We start from the raw sequence: 15511 nt of genomic DNA, 5'->3' as shown, positions 1-15511 counted from the left end.
TCGAACGAAAAAGTCGAAGTTGACTTGTTGGAGCTGTGACAAAATTGGCTAATTTGAAAAGGAATTGCAAAGTTATTTCCAGTAATAACAACGCCAAAGGAGCTAGCACAGATACGTGTTAAATGTTTACTCAGGTTCTGAGTGTTTTTAGGTGCATATCTATGTGCATCAATCTTTTCTTCCGTAGATGAAGTGCGGTTGATACATCTTCTCGATTGAGGTGTTTTCAAGAATTATGAAAGGTTTGAACACAAATTTTAATCGTCAAGATACAAATGAGGTTTAAGATGGAAATCAAGTGGCAAACTTGAAGTATTGTTTAGTTTTATATATTATAATCAATATTTTAATTCATTTTAATTGTCCACTGTTGGTAGTCCTCAGTTGATTAGTCCATAGTTAGCTAGGAGCAGTTAGCTAGGATTTTGTTAGCGTGGATTCTTAACAAAATTTCTCATAGTTAATTTATTTGTTTCTAACAAATTTTATTCTGTCAAATGTTTTCTTCATTATGCCACTTGTTGGATTCTGATAGGTCAAAATCCAAATATGAAATTTGAATAGAAATGGTTATTCTGTGATGATCGAATTCATATATCTGTGGATGTAAATAGGATAGGAAATAACTGTTGAATTAGATTTGAAGAATGTACAGTGTAACTTATTAATGTGAAATCTTAAATATTCCTCGGGTATTACCTACCCGTTAAAATATTTTCATCATTAACAGTTTGTACTAAAGAATTTTTAATTACAATCTTTATGAAAATATAATTACATATATATTTTCTTCAGATGTAATCATGGATTTAATGAGTCAATATAATATTAGACTCATTTGATTTTCGGTTTGAGCTAGATTAAGTAATCTCTAAAACTATTAGGATCCACATATTCTTCGCAGAATATTGATGAAGTTATGGATCAATACTTCATTGTTAATTGCTGTTGGTACTCCTTGGTATCCATGGTGCGTATGATATTGATGTTCGTAGGACAGATTGTGAAACTGAAGCTTGAGATATGGATGCTGTTGTTGGTGGTACGGTTGATACCAATAATGTTGCTGAAGCTGGTACATTTTGCACCATATTTTTTCCAGGCTACAACTCGGGTGCGAAGCTCGTTGACTTCTTCTATTATTCCGGGATGATTGTCGGTCGGAACGAGCGGATGAATAAGGTTTAGAATTTTGAGATAGTATGTAATCATGGCGAGATATTTCGGTAATGAAGGTGAAAATGATGTTTCGGATTGGTTCGCCGATAAGTGATTCAGGTTCTTCACCAAGAGGTGAATTCGGTTGATGGAAAGGATCACCTTCTTCGCGTCTCCATTGATTAAGTCGACTACGAACCCATCAGATGAATTGGGGATGACTGATTGATTGATTCCTTCTGGTGACGCTGCTTTCGGAGCTGGAGTGGGACTCCATATCGGAATCCGAGGGACTTGAACTAGTAGTGAGTTCCATTGCGTATGATTGAATAAAGGATTTTTCGATATGAAATGATTTTCGGATATCGGATGATATTCTAATTACATAGAATACCTATACATAGTACAGAAGATCCCGTAGATTACGAAGGGAATTAAGGAAACGTGTCAGATAAAGTCTACAGTAGCAGATACGCTAAGATATGAATTAGCGGATACGTTAAGATATGAATTTTGTCTATACACTATTCATGCAATCAATGCAGTAAGATGTGTCTAGACTAAGAATGATAAGCAGGTAATTTTCGACAAGAATGATAAGCAAAACTTTTGACATGCAGACCAGGTTCAAGTCCAGACTTATTAATATAACCCAACAACTACTAGGTCGAAGTCCAGACTTCACTAATGCATCCTAACAACTACCGGTTAGACACACTAATGTTGACCTGGTTCGCTAAGACCACCGCTCTGATACCAACTGATGTGTCAAGACGTAACCTTTAAAATGTAGACAATATGTTTAATAATTAACATATAATACAGGCAACTAAAACCCGATCATGTAGTAACTAGCAAGTAAATTGACCAGTTCGATCCACAGGGAGAAGTTTGTTTAAATGATTTTACCACGATTAATTATTCTAAAAAGGGGGTTTATATTTGAAGTTGTGTTTTTGTTTAACGAAACAGTAAATAAATATAATGAATGACAATAATGAGAATGCGGTGTTTACTTCTATGCTTGATAGATGACAGGGATTGTTCTTTTATAATTAAAACCGTTATGCGATAGTTACAATAGAGTAGTTTATATCAATTTCACAATATCTATAAACTTAAGAACTATGTTTAATCAACAGGATTCTTTCTTGGTTAAATTCACATAAAACTTAGTTTACTAAGATCACTCTAAGTAAACTACATGATTGTAAAACCTAAATATCATCCAATTACCATCCTATATTCACATATAGGTGTCTAGATCACTAGGTGTTGAAGTACAAATTATAGCCTTTGATAAATTCACATAAATCAAGTCATAACTCGTATAATTGAACTAGAATATAAAGATAGTTACAACAATGGATTTCTTGAAAGAACATGGAGATTTAGATTAATTAACTAACTAGATTCAACCCAGTTAAACTCACGTGAAACCTTAATTACAACAATCACTTGAGGTAATTTCATAACTATGTTGCTTTGGAACTTATTCAATTACCGAATTAAACACATAACAAAATCACTTAAGTGTATGTATCTAATCGTCTAGATTACCAGATGTATTGAAGTATAGATTGTTTTCCTAATTAACTCACATTAATAGGTTGCAATCTATATAATTAAAGTAATGATCTAAATATGCATAACAATGGTTCTTACGGTTGAACTAGATAATTAAATCAATCAAACATATGTATAACTAGCATAACATCAAAGTATAGAACAATCCCAAGCCATAAATCTTACATTGAAGCAAACACACAAGGCTTTTAGCCTAATATAATCATAGTAGAACTAATGAAACAGTAAATACAAGTTGAATTCATGTTAAAAAGATATAGAACAATAGTACCAATTGCGATAAACGATCCTAGCTTAATATTGATGTTGAAAGAGTGGAGATTAACTTGCAGCCTTCCTTGGACCTTGAAAATCGTCTTAAAACTGGGGGAGAACGTAGTAGTGAAGAGTCTCTCAAGTAAGTAACCATTTGCCTCATTAAATAGCCTAAAAAGTTAGGTATTTTGGCCAGAAAGTGACCAGATGCGCCACATCTCTTTGGGATGCGCCGCATCTCTTTACGTTCAGTAGATTCCAGCTCGATTCTGCACTCAGGACTGTCGGCAGGGGGTCAGATGCGCCGCATCTGGGACAGATGCGCCGCATCTGGGACAGATGCGCCGCATCCATCTCAGATGCGCCGCATCTGTTGCTATTTTGGCCCAGAAGTCTTCATGCTCCGCATCTGAAACTGTCGGGAGTTATTTGGTGTAAAGATGCGCCGCATCTAAGAGAGATGCGCCGCATTTGGACCTGTTTCAGTGGTTTTGGGCTGTTTTACGCATTCGATCTTCGTTTTAACTCTGTTTTCACTGTTGGTCTTCATTTATTCATTCACAATGGACTTTTTACATCAAATGTACATGAATTACAATACATACGTATAACAATTACATACAAATGGAACAACATTGGATCGAAATAACGACAATAAACATGTATAACTTTGACGTTATCAAAATCCCCACACTTAAACCTTGCTTGTCCTCAAGCAAGACTTACAAGAAATCAAAATTTACTACAGTAAACACACTTATTTAAATGAGAACACACAAAAAAAAAATGGGACTCACACTCTCTCGATATAATACACAAGACACACAAGTTATTTAGTAACACAATAACTCACGCTATATGGAAATCACACTCGGGTCACAATATATACACACTCACACTTATTTCACACACGAATTAAACTCACATGTTTTGAGTACACACACCTTTGGAGTACACACGCGAAATGAAATCACGCCAAAGTCGAAAGGTGGATTTTAAAGTCCACATTTCTTGAAAATTTGGATCCTTAGGGAAATTAGGACCTTTGCTAAAAACCTTTTATGTTTTGAAAATTATTTATGTTAGTTTTTACACTAATCAAGTTTTCCGGTTTTAACCTCAAAGTCCGGTTAAGGGTAACTGAAAACCGAAGCCTCAGTCGGCGCTTAGCAAGCTACTCGCCCCCATGATTGAAGTATCATGGAACTTGAAACCGGATGTCCTAAAAATGGTTTTACACAATATAGTTCATAAAATAGCATAAGTTTTAGAAGAAACTATATCATGTCCAAATATCATCGGTGAACCATGAGTTTGCACACCTCAATTTGTTATGGCATATGTATGTTAACCGCGGTCAACATAGATGCGGTTGATCTTTTTGGAGATCATCCATCTGGGGATTAGATTCATTAGTCTTAAAAGCTAATTTGCACTGTGCCCCCCATTGTACGAGACAGATCCATCTCATGGTTAGGATAAGTCTGACCACCAAAAACCCTGTTTGATGCTGAGGTGAGGTGGATTTCCAGCCGATGATAGAGATGATTTTTCAAGATTTTTCGTCAACCTACAGCTGTTCTGGACTACGACTTCTAACATAAGTTAGCAAGTGTGTCATATTGGAAGACTTGACTTCCATCACAATCATTACATGGATGAGCATTGGATTAGATTGTTAGAACAACAAATTACTTGATGACTTTCATTTCATCCAGAATGTGGTATAGCATGATGATTATATCTTTTATATGACAAACTCAATCATTTGGTTGTTTCTTAATTTGTTTTGTGATAATAATTTCGGTGTATACACCTAGTTTTAAAATCTACAAATTTTAAACAAAATTTGAATTTATGAAGATAAAAGTTTAAAAATTTTCACCATTTTAAGCCTTTTTAACTAAAATCAAAAACCCGAAAGAATTTATAACTTCCTCCCCACACTTGAGTTCATGTATCATCCTCGTTACATGAAATCAGAAAATTTAAATTCAAGAGGGTCAAAGAGTGTAAGAGAGTTTATTACTTTCAAGGTTTAAAACCGAAGTTCACGGGATGATGGCGCTGAACTGAATGCCAGCATAAGAACATCATCCGCTTCTTGCAACCACAAAACAATCACCAATCAAGTATGTGCTGAACTTACTGCCAGTCTTTGTAAAAATGCAGCATATAGCACAATGCTCACCTGTAGCAATTCAAACAAAGGTACCATACGATTCACACAAATAAATGGGGGTGTACTCCATGTACTAAAAACCCAACTTTCAATTATCTAAATTATTCAAATCACAAGTATCCAAAATATTATCTAGTTATTACACACCAAACTTGAAAAGAAATTGTTTTTTTTTTTAAATAAACCAACATCAACCAAACCTGTCACACATCAGGCAAAATTACGTCATCTTCAGAAAAATCCCCAAAATGAGTTACTTGGGCCAGCTCCACCTTCGCTTTGATTTCCCGCGTCGTCGTCCTGAAATATTGAGGGGTTGTACCCCTGATAAGTTCCTTGATCAGGGACGACCGCAGTGTCTTCAGTAGGCGGGTTAGGAGGAGGAGGATAAGGCGCAGGATATGGATCACCCATTTGAACCCAAGGATCATATGCAGGCCAAGGAGAGGGGGTATAGTTAGCGGGATCTGCAGCGTATGACACTGCCTGTTCATGTATCCAATTAAGCTGATTTTGCTGCCCTGCTTGAGTATACCATGTTCGATCATTCCCAACATCAATGTAATGTTGCATCTCCCTGTTACCTGCATCGTAGTGATCAATTACCTTTTGGGTGTTTTGATCACTATGGAGTCGCATATCTGAAAACTGGCGCGCCATGTAAGCCTCCCAATCATTTCCCGGACCCGAACTACTTCCAACATTCGGCTGTGGATCTGGTTGCTGTTGGGGTTGTTCTGGTTGCCTGTTCACTGGATCCTCATACCTAGTTAGAAGGCCGTTCGACCCCCTCATTAAAATGTTCGCCCTTGTATAACTCACTCTATCAAAGGCAATCATATGTTTCTCCTCTAACCCACTTGTGTTGATTCGAAAATGTTCGGCAATCCTGGTTACAAAATGGCCGTCCATGATTGGTGTAATCTTTTTCCTTTCTTCGAGGAGGAAAGTGAGAATCATTCGCGGGATATGAACATGGGAGTGATCCATTATTGCGTGAATGTACCATATATCCAAGTTGGTGACTTTTTCACTACTGTCTTTTCGACAGTTTATGGTACTTGAAATGAATCGTTGGACGCATCGGTGCTCGTAGGTACGTAGCTTGCTACAAGTCAGCTTGCTTGCACTATATGCGGTATTGCTCATGTCCACCCATGCTTCTGAATGATTAAAAGAAGAAACATAGTATATACACTGATTAAAGTAATTTTGCATCAGTTGATGTGGCAACCCTTCATAAATATCCAACGCCTTCACAAATTGCAGCAGCGTTAATGTCCTGTCTTGCCCTCCAACGAATTCTTTGACTAAAAGTGGATACACTTTTTCTTACATTCTGAACAGGTTTTCCCAAGCATATATTCGATGGCCGTGATACGTTACTCGGAAAAGGTTGCGAAAATTTTGATATTCGCCGGCTTCCTCTAATGGTGTCCAATCGATATATTTCCCCGGATATACATCTTTGTGAAGAAGTGCCTTCATCCATTCATGGTATTCCAGATGCCTCAAAACTGCATTGATCCATAGATCCGGAGTGGTTAATCCACGGACATTTAACTGCCGGTTATCAATATCCATTTCTTCCTCTTCAGCAGCATGTTCTTCTTCACTTGTATCCTCATCTACAATTGCTGGGGCTTTTTGCTTCTTTGATTTTGGGTTTGATGATGATGCTCTAGTCTACAAAAACACAACAAAACCAAACAAACAAAATAACAAACCAAGTTGATTAGCATTAAAGAATTTCAAAACATCTTTCATATTGTACAAGGCGAAAACCATGTGGATATGTTAAGTTCCAATTAAATCTCAATGTTTATGTTAACCAATATCTTAACATGGTATGAACTATTTTCACTCTTAGCAAACATGAACTAGTATGCCAATTGATTCAAATCACTTTACAAGTATAATCATACATAGCATGCTTCATTTCACCAAACACTTGCAATGTCATAACATATGGAACCATAGGCATTCATCAAAAAGCATGTTAAACAATATGCAATCAATGGTTTTCATACATTTAGAACATTAAATTCATCTCAAGTCAACAACTTCATCAAAATGCTTAATCATATAATCCTTAACTTATATAATAATTACTTTCAAATTGAAATAACACCAAGTTAAGGTTCACATGTGTTTACCATAAGTAATGATTTGCATAACTTCAACTTAGAACACTTACTAGTTAACAAAAGTCAAAATCCCTAATTCAAGAACCCTAAAATTCAATAATTTGTGTGTTCGTGTAATTCAACAAAGGTTCATGCGATTTTGTTAATGTATACTAGTAATCAAACTTCAAAATATCTCAATTGAATAATTTAATGGCCAAAAGTCCGAAACCCCTAAATTCATGAAGAACCCTAATTTCCAAAGTAAAGATTTAAGCAAATAATCATGAAATTAGAGCATGAATAAAGATTAGTAGCAACAATTTAAGCATATAATGACCAAAACATGAACATTCAAACATCCTCACACTAAGAACAAGCTAAATCTGATTTTTAGAGTGAAGAACACAAGAATCATGAAGTGTTTAGGATTAATCTTACCTTTCTCATGTTGATATTCGGATTTGATGCTCAAAGATGGGATTAATCGGTTCAATTAGTGAGTAGAGATTGAAATTTTGAGAGAGAATGAGATGGAATTCGGAGTAGTAGGTGAAAAAATGAGAAAAAATGATAAACTCCCGTATTTGTGCAAAAAAAAGAGGCAGAATCCAACATACAGACACAGATGCGGCGCATCTGTAGCAGATGCAGCGCATCTGGCTCAGATGCAGATGCGCCGCATCTTAAGCAGATGCGGCGCATCAGATGGTCCAAACGCGGCGCATGACCCTTTCTCGGCGCATTCAAAGTTCACGGGATTTTTCTTGTCTGCAGATGCGGCGCATCCATCACAGATGCGGCGCATCTGCACCTGTTGCACCAGCTTTTGACGTTTTTTTCGCGTTTTAAACATTTCGGAAGGTCCCTAAACAACTTGGTTCGTATAATAACTTAGAAATCACTCAAAACACTCAAATATATTAAAATACGTACACGAGTGGGACTATATACATGTTGTGGAGTTTAACGAGTCGTTCACGCGACTCCGTCCCAAGCTAATTAGCGTTGGGGAATAGGGTGATGTCATCTCGAACCGTGGTGTCCACTCCATCAAAATAGAGTTTCAAGCGATGACCATTCACCTTGAAGGTATTTCCGTTTCCAAACAACTCAACATATCCTGATGGGAATGCTTGTTTCACCAAATAAGGTCCCGTCCATCGGGACTTCAACTTTCCGGGAGAAAATTTAAACCGTGAGTTAAAAACCAAAACCTTATCACCGGTTTTAAATTCTTTCACTTCTTTCAATCGGGCATCATGCCACCTTTTCGTTTTCTCCTTATACGAGCTCGAATTCTCGTATGCTTCTAACCTCAACTCTTCCAATTCATGCAATTGCATGAATCGGTTTTCACCAGCCTTTTCCATGTCTAAATTACAAAGTTTTAATGCCCAGTATGCTCTATGTTCCACTTCAACCGGAAGAAGGCATGCTTTACCGTATACAAGTCTAAATGGTGTGGTACCGATTGGTGTTTTAAAAGCAGTCCTAAAGGCCCACAACGCATCATCCAACTTGCGTTGCCAAATCTTAGGGTTGTTATCAACCGTCTTCTCAAGTATGCGTTTCAAGGCACGATTTGTGTTCTCCACTTGACCACTCGTTTGCGGGTGGTACGGAGTAGAGAAACGATGAGTTACGCCATACTTCTTCAACACCTTTTCAAGAAGGTTGTTGGCAAAATGAGTTCCTCGATCGGATATGAGCGCTTTTGGGATTCCAAAGCGCGAGAAGAGATTTTTCAAGAAGTTCACCACCACCCTAGCATCATTCGTAGGTAAGGCTTTTGCTTCAGCCCACTTAGATACATAGTCAACGGCTACTAGGATGTATTTGCACTTATGGGAACTTGGAAATGGTCCCATGAAATCGATTCCCCAAATATCAAAGATTTCACAAACTTGGATGCCGGTTTGAGGCATCTCATCCTTTTTCGTGATGTTACCCGTTCGTTGGCATGCATTGCAAGTCCGAACAAAATTATGTGCATCTTTAAAGATTGTGGGCCAATAAAAGCCCGAGTCAAGGATTTTTCTTGCGGTGTGGTTTGGTCCGAAATGACCGCCGGTGGGCCCTTGATGGCAATGCTCAAGAATTTATTGAGCCTCTTTTCCGTACACACAACGGCGAATCATTTGATCTGCACCCACACGGAATAGGTCGGGATGTTCCCAGAAATAGGACTTCAAATCCGTAAATAATTTCTTCTTTTGTTGATAAGAAAGTCCTTTTTGAAGAATGCTTGAAGCAAGATAGTTTGCAAAATGGGCAAACCATGGGATTTCAGATTCCTTGTCAACCCTCATTAGAGATTCGTCCGGAAATGTGTCCTTGATGATTGTATCATCGAGTTTATCTAATTCGGGGTTTTCAAGTCGGGATAAATGATCGATGGCTAGATTCTCGGCTCCTTTCTTATCACGTATCTCAATGTCAAACTCTTGAAGTAGAAGAACCCAACGTATGAGACGATGTTTTACATCTAGTTTCGAGAATAAGTACCTAAGAGCCGAATGATCCATGTAAACAATGGTTTTGGACAACACTAAATATGACCGAAATTTATCAAACGCATAAACAACCGCTAGGAGCTCTTTTTCCGTGGTGGTGTAATTAATTTGAGCCCCGGTTAGCGTTTTGCTTGCATAATAAATTGGAAGAAAATGATTATCGGGTCGTTGTCCTAAGACAGCACCTAAGGCATAGTCGCTTGCGTCACACATTAGCTCAAATGGCATACTCCAATCCGGAGATACGATAATGGGAGCTTGTGTGAGTTTTAACTTTAGAATCGAGAATGCATTTTCGCAATTAGAATCAAAGTCAAATGGAGCATCCTTTTCAAGAAGCTTGGTCAATGGGTGGGCGATTTTAGAAAAATCTTTGATAAATCGCCTATAGAATCCCGCGTGACCAAGAAAGCTTCTAATTGCCTTGACATTCATTGGTATAGGTAGCTTAGAGATAACTTCAATTTTAGCTTTATCTACCTCTATTCCCGCACGAGATATTTTGTGACCAAGTACAATGCCCTCCTTCACCATGAAGTGGCATTTTTCCCAATTCAGGACCAAATTTGCTTTCTCACATCGGATAAGCATACGTTCAAGGTTAAAAAGACACGATTCAAAGGAGTCTCCAAACACGGAAAAGTCATCCATGAAGACTTCCATACAATCCTCTACCATATCATCAAAAATTGCCATCATGCACCTTTGAAAGGTTCCGGGTGCATTGCATAAACCAAATGGCATGCGGCGATAGGCAAAGGTCCCAAAAGGACAAGTGAATGTGGTCTTTTCTTGGTCGTTGGGATCAATTGGAATTTGGAAGTAACCGGAGAAACCATCTAGAAAGCAATAGTATTCTTTCCCCGCTAATCGTTCAATCATTTGATCAATAAAAGGTAACGGGAAATGATCTTTTCTAGTGGCATCATTGAGACGCCTGTAATCAATACAGACTCTCCAGCCGGTAACCGTTCTAGTTGGAACGAGTTCGTATTTTTCATTTACAATAACGGTTGTACCCCCCTTTTTGGGTACTACTTGTACTGGACTAACCCAAGGACTATCGGAGATGGGGTAGATTAACCCGGCGTCAAGAAGCTTGACTACCTCCTTTTTAACAACCTCTTTCATGTTGGGATTTAGCCTGCGTTGTCTTTGTACTACTGGTTTGAAGTCATTTTCAAGGAGAATTTTATGTGTACAATAAGACGGGTTTATCCCTGGAATGTCGGTCGTTTTTCAGGCTATAGCCTTTTTGTGGGTTTTCAAAACAGAGATTAACCTTTTCTTCTCGTTACCGAAAAGATGTGAAGCAATAATTACTGGCAATTGAGATGTACCTTCGAGGTAAGCATACTCCAAGTGTTTGGGTAGCTCCTTAAGCTCTAGTACGGGTGGTTCTTCCAAGGAATTCTTTATTCGGAATCTATCTTTATTTCCGATATCTTCAAATGATTCTTCTTCCTTAGGAAACTCTTCTTTCATGGTCTCATCATCCGTGACCGCTTTCATCAACTCATCAAAATCCTCATCAATATTGAAATATTGATTTTCACTCACCGGGGCAAACCCCGAGGTATCAATTTCAAGTAGCTCCTGTAATTCATTCTCAACACAAAAGTTTATAACATCAATTTGAAAACAAGAGTCATCGGTGGAAGTGGGTCTTTTCATGGCTTTGTCAATATTACAAACTATTCTCTCGTCTCCCACACCTAGACTTAATTGTTCTTTTTGGACATTAATGATAGCATCTGCAGTGTTAAGGAAAGGACGTCCTAAAATGATAGGAACTTTTGTGTCCTCTTGCATTTCTAGAATAACAAAGTCGACTGGAAAGACAAGTGAGCCAACTTTTACAAGAATATCCTCGGCTATACCTATGGGAGTATCAAATGATTGGTTTGCTAATCGAATACCCATCCGAGTTGGTTTCAAATCTCCTAAGTCAAGTTTCAAGTATAAAGAGTAAGGCATTAGGTTAACACTTGCACCTAGGTCGGCTAGTGCATCATACACTACCGAATCACCCATCATACATGGTATGATAAAACTACCCGGATCTCCCAATTTTGGAGGTACATTTTGCTTTTTCAAGATGGCCGAACACTCCTCATGGAGGAATGTGGCAGATACTTCTTGGTATTTTCCTTTCGAGGATATGAGATCTTTCAAAAACTTCCCGTAATGGGGCATACCCTTAAGAACCTCTGCGAGTGGCATGTTAATGCTGATTTGCTTGATCATATCTGCAAATTTCTGATATTGGCTCGCGAGTCTGTCTTTCTTCAACGCTTTTGGGTATGGAATAGGTGCCTTGTACACCTTCACTGGTGGTTCTTCACTTTTCTTCGATATGACCTCCGGTGGATCACCTTTCTCTTGCTCTTTTTCAATATGCTCATCTATATCAGCAGGCTCCTGCAAAACAGAAGGAGACAAGGGAACTTTCGGGGACTTAAGGGTCTCTGGGTTAGTAGTTAAACCGCTTCTAGTGGTTATAGCATTTACATGCTCATTCCTTGTTTGATTGTTACTAGGATTCACTTGAGTATTTGAGGGGAGAGCACTAGGTGCTCTCTCTGCTAGTAACTGTGAGATCCTTCCAACATCCCTTTCTAAGTTTTGAATCGTAGCTTGTTGATTGCGAATTTGCTGAGTTTGAATTTCTGCATTTTGTTCGTGTTTAACCATAAAATCTCTCAACAGATCTTCTAAACCGGATTTCTTCTCAGGTTGTGGTTGTATAAGTGCTTGTGGTTGTGCTTGTGGTTGATTGTGTTGGAAATTATTTTGGTAATTTCGTGGCGGTTGATTACGATTGTTTAGATGATTGTAACCCGGTGGTGTATTTCTTTGATTTTGATTCTGGAAATTTCGGTTATTTTGGTAACCTGCATTCCCTCCGTGGTAGTTGTTGTTTGAACTTGAAGGTCCTCCTATTTGATAACTGTTGACAGGAGGATATTTTCGGTTATTTGCTTCAACCGCCGGAAAGTCGTCAAAATTCATCTCACCTTTTCGCATGTAACCTAGGAAATTTGATTGCTCTTCCATCGTCGTTTGGTCGTAATCTCGTGTGAGATGGGGACCTTGGCACAACTCGCACCCTACCCTGATAGCGTGCATTTCTTTGGTTACCTTCTCGATTTGCCTTGCTTGATTTGCCAATTGAACTTTTAATGCAGCGATTTCATCGTTGCTTTCGACATTAGCAACTGTTGACGATCTAGAGAATTCCATCTCCTGATGCCAATTATGAGAATGGGCTGCTATATCGGCAATTATCGTGTGAGCGTCTTCGGGCATTTTTTTCATGATTGATCCTCCTGCTGCAACATCTATATCCTTCCGGGTAGCCACATTGACTCCTTTATAGAAAATTTAGACTTTTTGAAATGTATTCAACCCGTGTTGAGGACATACCCTAAGCATTTTATTAAATCGGGTCCAAGCTTCATAAAGAGTCTCGTTAGACTTTTGCTTGAAGTGATTTATGTCACTTTGCAATTTTGCTGCTTTCGAAGCGGGGAAGAATTCTGACAAAAATTTGTCCATCATATCATTCCAGTTTTCAATATAACCTTCCGGTAATGAGTCTAGCCAATCTCTTGCATCATCCTTTAGGGACCATGGAAAGATTTTTAGACATGCAACTTCATCGGAGACATCTTTGATTTTGAAAAGCTTGCAAATGCTTACAAACTTACGAAGATGCTCGTTAGCATCCTCATTTGGGGCTCCACCGAATTGACATGTATTAGTCACCATGTGGAGAAATTGTCCCTTTATTTCAAAACCATCAGTCATCGTAGGTTGAACAATTGCGTGGCCTTGTCCTGTCCTTGTTGCCTTCATCAAAGCATCCATCGTTTGATTTGTAGCAGTCATCTCTTCCTCTTCTTTAATGACTGGCTCGATGATTGGTTGAACAATTGGTTCAGAGTTAGAATCTAACGAAAGTGATTCTAAACCTTGAGCAAGAGATTCTACTTCTTGAGCTCTTAAGCGTTCGTGAAGTTCTCTTTCAGGTTCAGGATATGAAGGAATTAAATTAGAGTTGGAAGAACGTAGATTCATGCACTAATGCCTATCCTGCAATCACAACACCACAAACAAACCAATTGCAAAAATACAAGCTTACAATAAAAAGTAACTTTTCTAGGAATTGAATTCCTACAAAAGGATCGAATAATTCAAAGTTTATTAAAATCTTTTAACAAAACCGCTCCCCGGCAGCGGCGCCAAAAAGTTGATGTGTCAAGACGTAACCTTTAAAATGTAGACAATATGCTTAATAATTAACACATAATACAGGCAACTAAAACCCGATCATGTAGTAACTAGCAAGTAAATTGACCAGTTCGATCCACAGGGAGAAGTTTGTTTAAATGATTTTACCACGATTAATTATTCTAAAAAGGGGGTTTATATTTGAAGTTGTGTTTTTGTTTAACGAAACAGTAAATAAATATAATGAATGACAATAATGAGAATGCGGTGTTTACTTCTATGCTTGATAGATGACAGGGATTGTTCTTTTATAATTAAAACCGTTATGCGATAGTTACAATAGAGTAGTTTATATCAATTTCACAATATCTATAAACTTAAGAACTATGTTTAATCAACAGGATTCTTTCTTGGTTAAATTCACATAAAACTTAGTTTACTAAGATCACTCTAAGTAAACTACATGATTGTAAAACCTAAATATCATCCAATTACCATCTTATATTCACATATAGGTGTCTAGATCACTAGGGGTTGAAGTACAAATTATAGCCTTTGATAAATTCACATAAATCAAGTCATAACTCGTATAATTGAACTAGAATATAAAGATAGTTACAACAATGGATTTCTTGAAAGAACATGGTGATTTAGATTGATTAACTAACTAGATTCAACCCGGTTAAACTCACGTGAAACCTTAATTACAACAATCACTTGAGGTAATTTCATAACTATGTTGCTTTGGAACTTATTCAATTACCGAATTAAACACATAACAAAATCACTTAAGTGTATGTATCTAATCGTCTAGATTACCAGATGTATTGAAGTATAGATTGTTTTCCTAATTAACTCACATTAATAGGTTGCAATCTATATAATTGAAGTAATGATCTAAACATGCATAACAATGGTTCTTACGGTTGAACTAGATAATTAAATCAATCAAACATATGTATAACTAGCATAACATCAAAGTATAGAACAATCCCAAGCCATAAATCTTACATTGAAGCAAACACACAAGGCTTTTAGCCTAACATAATCATAGTAGAACTAATGAAACAGTAAATACAAGTTGAATTGATGTTAAAAAGATATAGAACAATAGTACCAATTACGATAAACGATCCTAGCTTAATATTGATGTTGAAAGAGTGGAGATTAACTTGCAGCCTTCCTTGGACCTTGAAAATCGTCTTAAAACTGGGGGAGAACGTAGTAGTGAAGAGTCTCTCAAGTAAGTAACCATTTGCCTCATTAAATAGCCTAAAAAGTTAGGTATTTTGGCCAGAAAGTGACCAGATGCGCCGCATCTCTTTGGGATGCGCCGCATCTCTTTACGTTCAGTAGATTCCAGCTCGATTCTGCACTCAGGACTGTCGACAGGGGGTCAGATGCACCGCATCTGGGACAGATGCGCCGCATCCATCTCAGATGCGCCGCATCTG

This window comes from Rutidosis leptorrhynchoides, chromosome 3 (genome assembly GCF_046630445.1).
Source record: "Rutidosis leptorrhynchoides isolate AG116_Rl617_1_P2 chromosome 3, CSIRO_AGI_Rlap_v1, whole genome shotgun sequence".
In the NCBI taxonomy this organism is placed as follows: domain Eukaryota; kingdom Viridiplantae; phylum Streptophyta; class Magnoliopsida; order Asterales; family Asteraceae; genus Rutidosis; species Rutidosis leptorrhynchoides.
Note: the sequence above shows the minus strand (reverse complement) of the source record.